The 11,514-nt window shown below is 48.5% G+C and overlaps 1 pseudogene across 1 annotated transcript; it reads right to left on the bottom strand.

Annotated features, from left to right (window-relative positions):
• Nucleotides 1-209: 209 nt before the first annotated feature.
• Nucleotides 210-6,865, bottom strand: LOC311619668 (isopentenyl-diphosphate Delta-isomerase 1-like; annotated as a pseudogene). The gene is made up of 3 exons: nucleotides 6,797-6,865; nucleotides 5,587-5,685; nucleotides 210-777 (listed from the first exon to the last, which is right to left on the bottom strand). The product of its transcript is annotated as an isopentenyl-diphosphate Delta-isomerase 1-like (transcript).
• Between the last annotated feature and the right edge of the window lie 4,649 nt (nucleotides 6,866-11,514).

Below are 11,514 nucleotides of genomic sequence, written 5' to 3'. Positions count from 1 at the left end.
TGATACAAATAATAATTGTCAACATCTTTCCCACACAAATTTGGGGTGTAAAGTATCAATTTATCCAATGAGAATTCTAATGGGGAACCCAATTTTAAAAAATCATTTTGTTTTCTAGCATTTTTAGCAGTTCACTAATTATTCATCTCCATAGTCACAATTTGTATTTTCTCATGGTTAACAAACTGATTCAAATTATTTAAGTTATCCTACCATGTAAAGAAAAACGCCTCTACAATACATTGAAACCCTGGAGTTACCTTAATTTCACTGCAGGCTGCCTTTTTCAGCAGTTCTTCCACCCCTTCCTTTGACCCATAGTAATAGCTTTTAATATCATTGGGGTCTACATCTGAAGTCACATTCTTTCTCACAAACAATATGTAATCAATTTTATGTTCTCCCCAGATACTATCAGACTGGGCCTTATAGTGAATTTTAGTCTGATAACTAATTTCTTCTGGAGGAACCTGTTCCATGAGAATTCCCAATTCAGCCTTTAAACACCATTGTGCTACTTATCTTCCTCCAATTGCTTCATTTTCTTAGGCTCTCCTGGAATACTTAAGTGAGGACTACAACAAGTATTGGTAAAACAATCTGGAAAGGTAATTTTAGCATCTGATTTCTGCTGTAGCAGGAGCTTATTTTCAGTGTTGAATAAGAAGACACTAAAAGCTCCATACAAGAATCCTTTTTCAATGTTTTCATTCAGGTGATAATTCTTTTTGGTCTCAGCCCAATTTTATTGTCATTTTCATCAATAGGAATACACATCTATGTCCTGGCTGATTTGTATCTGTGGATAGAGTGTTTGCCTGGGGACCAAAGAGTCCTGGTTGGATTCCAGTCAAGCACACATGCCTGGGTTGTGGGTTTGGTTCCCCTGGGGGCATGTAGAAGGCAGCCAATCAATGATTCTCATCATTGACGTCTCAATCTCTCTTCCTTTCTGAAATCAATACACACACACACACACACACACACACACACACACACACACGCTAGGGGCCCAGTGCATGAATTTATGCACCTTGAAAGAAACTGTGGGCTGCAAGGCTGTTGTGTATGGTGGACACAGGGGTGGGTCTTCACCCATCCTCTATGCCCCTGCCTGGTCCCTCCCACCACAGCCCCTTGTCCCTGTCTGCCAGCAGCCCTTCTCCTGCTGCCACTGTTCCCACATGCTGACAGTGCTGGCGCTGCTGGCACCCACTGACAGCACGGAGAGATTGGGGCTAGTGCCAGCAGCAGGTGCGAGCAACGCCAGCACTGTCAGCTGGTGTGAGTGGTGGCTACTTCTCTCGTCACCCTCAGTAGCAGGGGGAGGTGGAGAATGCCTCAAGGGTGATTGGGGCTCTCAGTTGTCCCTTGCACTCACTGACAGTGTTCAATGGTGGTCCTGATAGACAAGCTATCAGGACCACCATTGAGCACTGACAACAGGTGTGAGAGTAGGCTCCAGCACGGACAGTGGGTGCGAGTGGTGGCTCTGGTGCTGGCAATGGGTGTGAACAGCACCTCCAGCACCGGCAGCAGGTGCAAAGACTGGGTGGGACTGCGGCATGCGGGAGCAAAGAACTTCCAGTAACCACCAGAGACTTGCCCTGATGACAATAACTGGCACCGTGCCTTGATCTGGCGCCCCTGCTTACCTGCTCTACCATCCTGCTGTGGCCGACAATGGCCACGTTCCATGCTCTGCCAATGCCCACCACGTTCTGTGTGCATCCCCTGGTGGTCAGCAGACATCATAGCGACTGGTTGTTTTGTTGTTCTCCCATTTTATCTATTTGCATATTACAGTTTTATATATATACTAGAGCAGTGTTTCCCAACCTTCTCTCATGATGAGAATCACCTGGTGGAGTTGTTAAAACACAGATTCCTGAATCCCAACTAAGAAGTGCTAAACTAGAATTTTTGGGAACATATAGGTAAAATTGTATACTTAACTAGTGCTCTAAGACAGATTTTATATACAGAGCACTAAGTTAGGTATGCAATTTTACCTATATGTTCTCAAAAATTCTAGTTTAGCACTTCTTAGTTGGGATTCAGGAATCTGTGTTTTAACAACTCCACCAGGTGATTCTCATCATGAGAGAAGGTTGGGAAACACTGTACTAGAGGACCGTTGCATGAAATTCACGCACGGGGGGTGGGGGGGGGGTGGTGTCCCTCACCCCAGCCTGCACCCTCTCCAATCTGGGACCCCTTGAGGGATGTCCGACTGTCTCTTGGACATCCCTCTCACAATAAAGGAATGCTGGTTCCCATCTGCTCGCCTGCCTGCTTGCCTAATTGCCCCTAACCACTTCTGCCTGCCAGCCTGATCACACCCTAACCATTCCCTGGCCAGCCTGATTGCCCCTAACTGCCCATCCCTGCCGGCCTGGTCACCACTAACAGCCCTCCCCTGCCAGCCTGGACACCCTTAACTGTTCTCCACTTCAGACTTGGTCTCCCCAACTGGCCTCTCCTGCTGGCCTGGTCATCCCTAACTGACCTCCCTTGCCAGCTTAGTTGCCCCTAACTGCCCTTTCCTTTCAGCCTGGTGGCTCCCAACTGCCCTACCCCACATGCCTGCCCCCGCGCGCCCCCCCCCCAAAAAAAAAACAAACACAAAAAACTGTCCTCCCCTGCAGGTTTGGTTGTCCGCAACTGTCATCCCCTGCATACTTGGTCCCTCCCCCAACTGTCCTCCCCTGCAGACGAGGTTCCCCCAACTGCCCTCCCCTGCAGGCCTGGTCCTCCCCTCCCCCGCGCCCCCCCACAACTGCCCTCACCAGCAGGCCTGGTCCCCCACAATTGTCCTCTGCTTGAGGCCTGGTCACCCCCAATTGTCCTCCCCTGCAGGCCTGTTTCTCCCTAACTGCCCTCCACTGTAAGCCTGGTTACCCCCAACTATACTTCTCTGCAGGCCTGGTCCCCCTCAACTGCCCTCCCCTGCAGGCTTGGTCCCCTCAACTGTGTTTCCCTACAGGTTTCCCTCCCCTCCCCCCCACAACTGTCTTCTCTTATCGTCCTGGTTTCCTCCAACTGCTCTCTCCTGCAGGCCTGGTTGCCCCCAACTGCCTTTCCTTGCAGGCCTGATTCTTCCCAACTGCTCTCCCCTGCTGCATTAGCTGCTCTGCTGTTCCTTAGACACCGGGGCCTCACGCGCAGACACAGCCATTCCTCCAAGCGCTATCTGCCACCCGGTGGAAAGTGCCTTAGAAGATGCTCAACAAGATGCCCATGAAGATGATAGTGTTCAGAGCAACTTCCCTTATAAGAACCAGGAAGAGCCTGTTGGCCCTGAAGGTCACCCTGTGGGGGTTCAGCGAAATGGCCAGCAATCACGATGGCGGTACTAGCTGCTGCTTCACTGCCTTCCTCATTCACCTGCAGGTCAAACATGAGACAAATTGGAAGGGCCTGGTTCCAGATGGAACCCCAGCTCTCCCCTGTTGGCCTTCTTGTGGTGGCCATCTTGTGTCCACATGGGGGCTTCCATCTTTGACCATGTGAAGGTCATCTTGTGTATTGGAGTGATGGTCAATTTGTATATTACCTCTTAATTATATAGTAGAGGCCCAGTGCACGAAATTCATGCCCAGCCTGCACCCTCTCCAATCTGGGACCCCTCGAGGAATGTCTGACTGCCTGTTTAGGCCCAAAACAGGTAGGATCAGGCCAAAACAGGCAGTTGGACATCCCTCTCACAATCTAGGACTACTGGCTCCCAACTACTCGCCTGCCTGCCTTCCTGATTGCCACTAATAGCATCTTCCTGCCAGCCTGATCACCCCCTAACCACTCCCCTGCCAGTCTGATTTCCCCTAACTGCTCTCCTTTGCAGGCCTGTTCCCCTTCAACTGCTTTCCCCTGCAGGCCCGGACCCTTCCCAAATGCTCTTCCCTGCAGGCCTGGTACCACCAACTTCTCTCCTCTGCTGGCCTGGTCACACTTAACTGCCTTCCCCTGCAGGCTTGATCACTCCCAATGTCCCTCCCTTGCAGGCCTGGTCCCTCCAAACTTCCTTCCCTTGCTGGCCATCTTGTGGTGGCCATCTTTTGTCCACATGAGGGCAGGATCTTTGATCACATGGGAACATGGGAGCACCCATCTTGTGTGTTGGAGTGATGGTCAATTTGAATATTATTCTTTTATTAGATAGGATAGAGTCCTGGTGCATTAGGGGGCGGGGAGGGGGGGGTCAGCTGGTGCCGGAACCAAAACCTAACATTGTCACTGGTAATAAAATGTAAAAAGAGCTAGCTAACCTTGATGGCTCTGAATGGTCAGAGCTATTAACTCATTGTCTAGTTGAGATAGTGGTGCTTGAGGCAACTTTAATTTGTTAATCATATGTAAATGTAAGTTGATTTTCTGTTGTTGGAACTTCCCGCTTAAGAGATGTCTTTGTTTCAAATCTCAATGAAAGGAATGGTAAAAGGCCAGAGAGTGGTTAGTCTTCCGACTAGAGGTAGACTTCCCGCCTGGCCCCCATTTTCCAAATTAACTCTTTTCCAGTCTCTCTCTTCATTTTAGTGTGCGGCCTTCTCCAGAAACAGGACCCTGAGTGGGCCCTGAACCACACAGGTCGTGTTAAGAGATCCCACAAGCTGGTTTGCCCTGAAGGGTGTCCTGGATCAGGGTGGGGGTTCCCTTGGGGTGTGGGGTGGTCTGGGTGAGAGGTCTGTAGTGGTTTGCAGGCCAGCCATGCCCCATCTCCCCCTCTCCCACCCCCAGCAAACCAAGCAGAAGCCCTGGGATCTGGGATTTATGTATCTTCTACAATTGGAAATTTGTAGCCTGGAGCTGAGCCAAGTCTCCTGCTCAATCCGTGGCAGCAGCCATTTCTGTTGGGGTTTATCTATCTTCTATAATTGAAACTTTATAGCCTTAAGCAGAGGACTGGGCCAACCAGGGTGTGCAGAAAGCTTGGCTTCCTCCATTGCTGGGAAAACCCAAGCCTCCTTCTTGCTCTCTCTGTGGCTGCAGCCATCTTGGTTTAATTTGCATACTAGCTCCAGATTGGCTGATGGGCATGGCTTGTGGCTATAGAGGAGTGATGGTTAATTTGCATATTACTCTTTTATTAGATAGGATGGTAGACTAGAAGCCTGGTGCATGAAATTTGTTCAATGGGTTGGGGAGTCTCCTCATCCCAGCATGCACCCTCTCCGATCCTGGATCCCTCTAACAATCTTGGACCACTGGCTCCTAATCGCTCATCTGCCTGCTTGTCTGGTTGCCCTTAACTGCCACCCCTGCCTGCCTGTTCACTCTTCACTGCCTCTGGATGCCAGCCTGATTGCACCTGTGTCCCCTGCTGACCTGGTCACCTCTTACTCCCCCCTGCCAGCCTGGTTGCTCATAACTGCCCCCACTGTTGGCCTGGTCACCCTTCTAGGCCTTCTCACTGGTCTGGTTGCCCCACCCAGCCTGCTTGTTTAGTTGTTTGATCATGACTCACTAACCCTTTTACTGGTCTGGTCATAGGCAGCCATATTATAAGAGCATGAGGGTTAATTTGCATATTACTTCTTGTTATATAGGATATTAAAAATAAAAAAAAATAAAAAAAAGAATACACATCTCTGCCAGGAGTTGAATCTGTTGCTTATCAAGATTGTTGGTGTTGCCAACACCGGTTTGACTCAGTGGATAGAGCAACGGCCTGCAGACTGAAGGGTCCTGGGTTTGGTTCCAGTTAGGGGCATGTACCATGATTGTGGGCACATCCCTAGTGGGGGGTGTGCAGGAGGCGGCTGCTCGATGATTCTCTCTCATCAATGTTTCTAGCTCTCTCTCTCTATTTCTCTCTGTAAAGAATCAATAAAACATATTAAAAAAAAAAGAAAAGAAAAAGATTGTTGGTGTTGATTACATGCATCATTATGGAATGTCTGATCTGTCCTAGGATCCTGAGGTTCCGACAGTCCATGGGCTACTGCTCGCTGCCCACACCTCACTCCAGTCCAGGTCCCGCATATACTTTGAGACCAATGGCCCACCCCTGTCCCCATACCAGATAGCTCCATGTGTCTGAAGCCAAATCATGCTCAGTCAAAGCCTGACTTTACATCTCATGATGGCACCATGCCCACCTCATGCAGGGTCTCTTGGAGGATGGGAGCACTCATTGCTTTTAGCCCAGGGGTAGTGCCTCTCTTCTGTCTCTTGAGTCCCTGGACTGAGAATCCAGCTGACAGAGGAGATAAAAATTATGAAAGAGAATCAAATGGAAATTCTTGATTTGAAAAGTACATTAAGTGAATTAAAAGTTTTTCTAATGGGTTCTATAGAATATATGATATGACAATAAGAAGAATTTGTGAACTTGAAGGTAAATCAATGGAAGCTATCTGTTCTAAAGAAAATGAATAGAGCCTCAGAAAACTGTGGGACAACATAAAGCATATCTATACTGGAGTCACAGAAAAAGAACAGATAAAGAAGCAAAAATTACATTTTAAATGATAGATCCTCCCTTCTCCCAATTTGGGGGCAGAGTATGACATAACCTGTGTCTGCAGGCAGGACATTCCCAAGACATTGAACCACCAATCAGTGCATGCCAAGTGCCCTGGGCCACACTCCTTCCCATTCCTCCCCTAAAAAGGCGTGTTCACCTCTGCACATGTTGCTGTTCTCCCCTGCGAGACAGCCCGGCTGGGTCCTCCTTATCCTCTAATACTGGTTTTTCTACCCTCTTTTGTAATGAATCTCACTTGTTAGTGCAGAATAAACTTCCTCTTTTAACTTGACTGGGTCCTTGAGTCCATTTCCTAACCTCGAACCTTACATTTGGTGGCGAAACCCAAGATGGTGCAAGCACCCCATCTGACTGTTCAAGATCCAGGGTGCCCTCCATCCTCTCTCTAGGATCTTCCTGCCTCTACCCCTGGATCAGCAGCGTCAGTGGTAAGTCTCAGCCTGTGCTGATTCCTAGTGGTCATTTTTCTGGCATCTCTGTCCTTAAACCGCAGAATGAGTTGGAGATTGCCTTCGGGCATAGCCCTTCAGGCCCATCCAGGAGGGGTTCTGAACCGTGGGAGGCAGCAGAGATGTTCCTGCCTCCCCTCAGTTCTCTGACCTTTAGGCCTCCATTTTCCTGACCCCCTTCCAGGAAGCAGCTCCCAGACCTCGGGAGGTAGTGGACATGTCCCTGCCATCCCTCGGGTCCCTCCATCCATAGCCTTAGCTAAACAACTGGGATGCTGGTCCTTTCCCCAGCTACTGACCCCAGATATTAGACATGGGTAAAAAAGAAAAATCTAAACAAGATCCTAGCACACCTCTAGGGTGTCTCCTCACCAATCTGGCTAAGCTAGGCCTGTCCCAGGATCTTCATCCTAAATGCCTCATTTACTTCTGTAATGTAGCATGGCCTCAGTATGAATTGGAATGGGTCCAGATGGCCTGAAAATGGGACCTTTGATTTTAACATTCTCATTGACCTCAGTAATTTCAGCCAGCAAACCAGGAAGTGGCCCTTTGCTTCCACCCCTCACTGTACTCCTCTTGTTTCACGCATCAGATCCTCTTCACAAAGTCCTCTTTGCCCTCTCGGATTGGTCTTCAGCCCCTTTCTCTGTCTTCTGACTCTTCCGACCCAGCCAATCTTTCATCTCCACCTCTCCCACCACTCTGCTGTCTGCTCCCTCTCTCCCCCCATTCTCCTCTTTTTTTTTCTACTTCTTCACCGTGGCTTCCCCTTTCCCGATGGCAGCTACTGCTGCAGGAACCGCTTTCACTGCCTCAGGCCATGAGCCAAGCAGAAGCCACTGCACAATGCAAGAGCTGCCCACCTGCCACCCTGCTGGCCACTCAAAACAGCTAGGTGAGATTTCTGATTGTCTGTAGAAATTTTGGTTTGCTCTTCTATTGTGAGCAGCCTCCATGTTGGCCACTTGGCTTGCCACTGCCATGGGGGCTGCCATCTTAAAACAGCAAGTCCAACCCCTCTCTTTGAATAAAGTTACCAAGACTTCCCACAGCCCACCCCACAGGCCCGGCCTGGTGTGGCCACCTGCCACCCTGCTCCTTCTCCTCCTCTGGCCCATGACCCACCTCCTGCTCCACCCCCCTCTCCCCGAATGCCTTTTCAGAACCTGGTCCAAGATCTAGTAAATATGGCCTTTTAGGTTTTTAATGCCCATGAGGAGCAGGCAGAGTCAAATTGGGAGACCCGCCTTTGACAGAAGGTAAAGCTGCAAACCCAAGGCTTGGTTGCAGCTCTGAGGCTGACTGCAGCCACACATGGCTCCAAAGGAACCATGTGCATGGTGGGGGTGCAACGAGAGGACGGACACCACCTGGAGGATGCTTCAAATGCAGAAATGAAGGCCACTGGGTAAAGCTGTGCCCCTGGTCCTAGGCTCTAACCAAGCCATGCAGACAAAGTGACCCCTGGAAAAATGACTGTCCCTATAAAAGTGACAGGCCCTCTGCCTCTCAGCATAGAGGGGCCGCCTTTCCAGGTCATGACCCACCATTGGCCATGAGTGAAGACTAGCCAAAGACTGAAGATGCCCAGATTCGACGACCCCCATTACCCTCATCGAACCCAGGTTAAAGCTCAGGTAGTGGGTAAGCTGGTCTCCTTCCTGGTCAATACGGGGGCTACCTTCTCTGTCCTGCCCTCCTTTTGAGGGTCATTTTTACCTTCCACAATCTTGGTCATGGGTATTGATGGCAAATCACTCTTTAATGCTCTGAAAACTGCTCTGGTTTTAGTGCCTTCTCACCTCTCTCCCTCCTTCTCCCCCACTTCACCCTTTCTAAAGAACAACTTTCTTGTTGGCACAGGCTTATCAGAAACTTAAATCTTTATCTCTAGAAAAAAAGTGGCAGTTTTAAAATTCAAATGGCTAGAGACATATTTAATGGAAGGTATGTTGAAAGAAAGAAGTTCTAAAATTAACTGTTGACAAGAATTGTAAAAGGACCCAGATGAGCAGGTATCCTGCTAACTCACCTGGATGGTCCTGCCCCAGGGATTCAGAGACAGACCTCCCTCATCTGTTTGGTCAGGCCTTAGCCAGAGACATCCAATAATGCTTGTTAGAAGCCAGCACTCTTCTCCAGTATGTAGATGATCTCCTCTGCAGCCCCTCCCTGGACTCTCATAGGCAGACAGCTGGCCTCCTCAACTTTCTAGGGGACAAAGGATACTACGTGTCCCCTGCCAAGGTGCAACTGTCGGCTCCCCTGTCACTTACTTGGAGATCTGTCTGACACCCAGTTCCCGAGGACTGACAGTTGACCGAGCACAGGCATTGTGAGACCTATAGACTCCCACTTCTGCAGAACAGATCTTGTCCTTTCTAGGGTTGGTGAGATACTTCCGCTCCAAATATTTCTCTCCTAGCTAAGCCCCTATACCAGGATGCTAAAGAAATACCATTAGGCCACCTTTCTTCACCCTCCCTTGTTTGCCAAGCTTTTTCTAAAATCTGGGATACCCTTTTGGCATTTCCCCCTCTCTCCAGGACATCTTTAAGCCTTTCCAACTATTTACTGATGAGAAACAGGGAATAGCTATGGGGGTCCTCACCCAGTCCCCAGGGCCAGCCTTCACCCCATAACCTACCTTTCCAGACAGCTTGATCCCATGGTTCGGGGATGGCATCCCTGCCTCTAGGCTTTGGCTACAGTCGCCACTTTCACCAAAGAGGCCCAGAAGATCTGCCTCCAGCAGCCCTTACAGGTCTTCTCCACCTATAGGCTACAGGATCTTTTGTCCCACTGATCCTTATCTCTCCTTGCCCCCATCTCACCTGTAGGAACTCCATCTTCTGTTCCTCAAGAGTCCTGACATCTTCCTAACTCAGTCCACAGCCCTGAACCCAGCCATTCTTTTCCCCATTACCTCCACATAACTCTATGCACTCCTGCTCTGAGGTCGTCAAGGCCCTCATTCAACCTCAGGTGGGACTCTCAGATTTTCCTCTCTCTAATTTCAACTTAACTAAACTGCACATACCCTACCACTCACAATCGAGAGGATCAATGACCTCCTTAAGGACCATCTAATTACTCTCTCTCTAGAAAGAAGAAGCTTCTGGCCATAACTCCTGCCCATGGCCCTGACCGGAATCCAGGATACACCAAGGAGCCCCATCTTCTTAAGCCCTTTTGAACTTCTATAAGGGAGACCCTTCTTGTTCAACCATCGTCTCCCTACTGATCCTCCTCTCCTGGCTACTTATCTTCCATACCTGCCATTACTCAAGCAACTTCTCTGGGAACACACTGATAAATTTATGTCCAGGTCAGAAATAGCAGACCAAGACCCCCCGAAGACCAGCCCTCCAGCTGGGGGACTCAGATCTCCTCAATAATTTACCCCCAGGTTGTATTGCAGCTCCAGGCTCAGAAAGGCAGCAAAACCAAACAAGTAATGCTGTGGCAGCCTCAGAGCCAGCTTTTACCTCCCAAGTGACTCAACAGGATCACGTTAAGACTTCACCAACCAGTTCCTTGGGGAAATCATGCTGCTGCACCCATCATCCAGCATGGAAAACACTCTGTTTTTCCCTTACTTACCCCCTGGCTCCTCCTATCATTAGGCCCATGGTATCTATTCCTTTAATTTTTCTCTTTGGCCCCTGTCTCATGTGCTGTTTCACTAGTTTTTGAAGAACAGAATGCAGGCATTCCCCAACCAGAAGTTGGAAGATATCTATCTGACCTTGAATTCAGAACCTAGAGACACTTAATGTCACTAGAATCCTTGAAAGCCTGGATAGACAACCCTGATGATGCCCCCTCTCAGCAGGAAGTAGCTACAGAAAACGGACCTTCACCCTCTGACCTTGCCAAGACTCTCAATTTTTTTTTTAATACCACAAAAAGCCTGGAATGATAGATCCTCCCTTCCCCCAACTGATGGGTGGAGTATGACATAACCTGCGTCTGCAGCCAGGACATTTCCAAGACATTGAACCACCAATCAGCGTGTGCCGAGTGCCCTGGGCCCCATCGCTTTCCATTCCTCCCCTAAAAAGGTATGTTCACCTCTGCACATGTTGCTTTTCTCCCCTGTGAGACAGCCAGGCTGGGTCCTCCTTCTCCTCTAATACTGGTTTTCCTACCCTCTTTTGTAATGGATCTTGCTTTTTAGTGTGGAATAAACTTTCTCTTTTAATTTGCCTGGCTCCCCCACTTCGTTTCCTGTGCCTCAAACCTTACATTAAGAAATAATGACAGGAAACTTTCCATATTTCATGAAAATGATTAATTTATAGAGCCAAGGAGTACAATAAAACCCAAGAAAAACAAACATAAAGAGTTATCTACCTACAAACATCATAGTCATGCTATTAAGAAACAAAGAAAATATTAAAAGAAGCAAGAGAAAACTGTTTCATCACATACAGGGCAACAACTAGGAAATTAATGGCTGACTTTACATTAAAAATAATGGAAGTCAGAAGGCAGTGAAATGCCATACTAAAAATGCTTAAGAAAAAAATACTATCAAATATTTCTTGTTTTTAAAATATTTTTATTGATTTT

The sequence above is a fragment of the Pipistrellus hanaki genome, assembly GCF_964339955.1.
Source record: "Pipistrellus hanaki genome assembly, chromosome: 3".
Lineage (NCBI taxonomy): Eukaryota > Metazoa > Chordata > Mammalia > Chiroptera > Vespertilionidae > Pipistrellus > Pipistrellus hanaki.
Note: the sequence above shows the minus strand (reverse complement) of the source record. Positions and strands in the feature narration are given on the sequence as shown.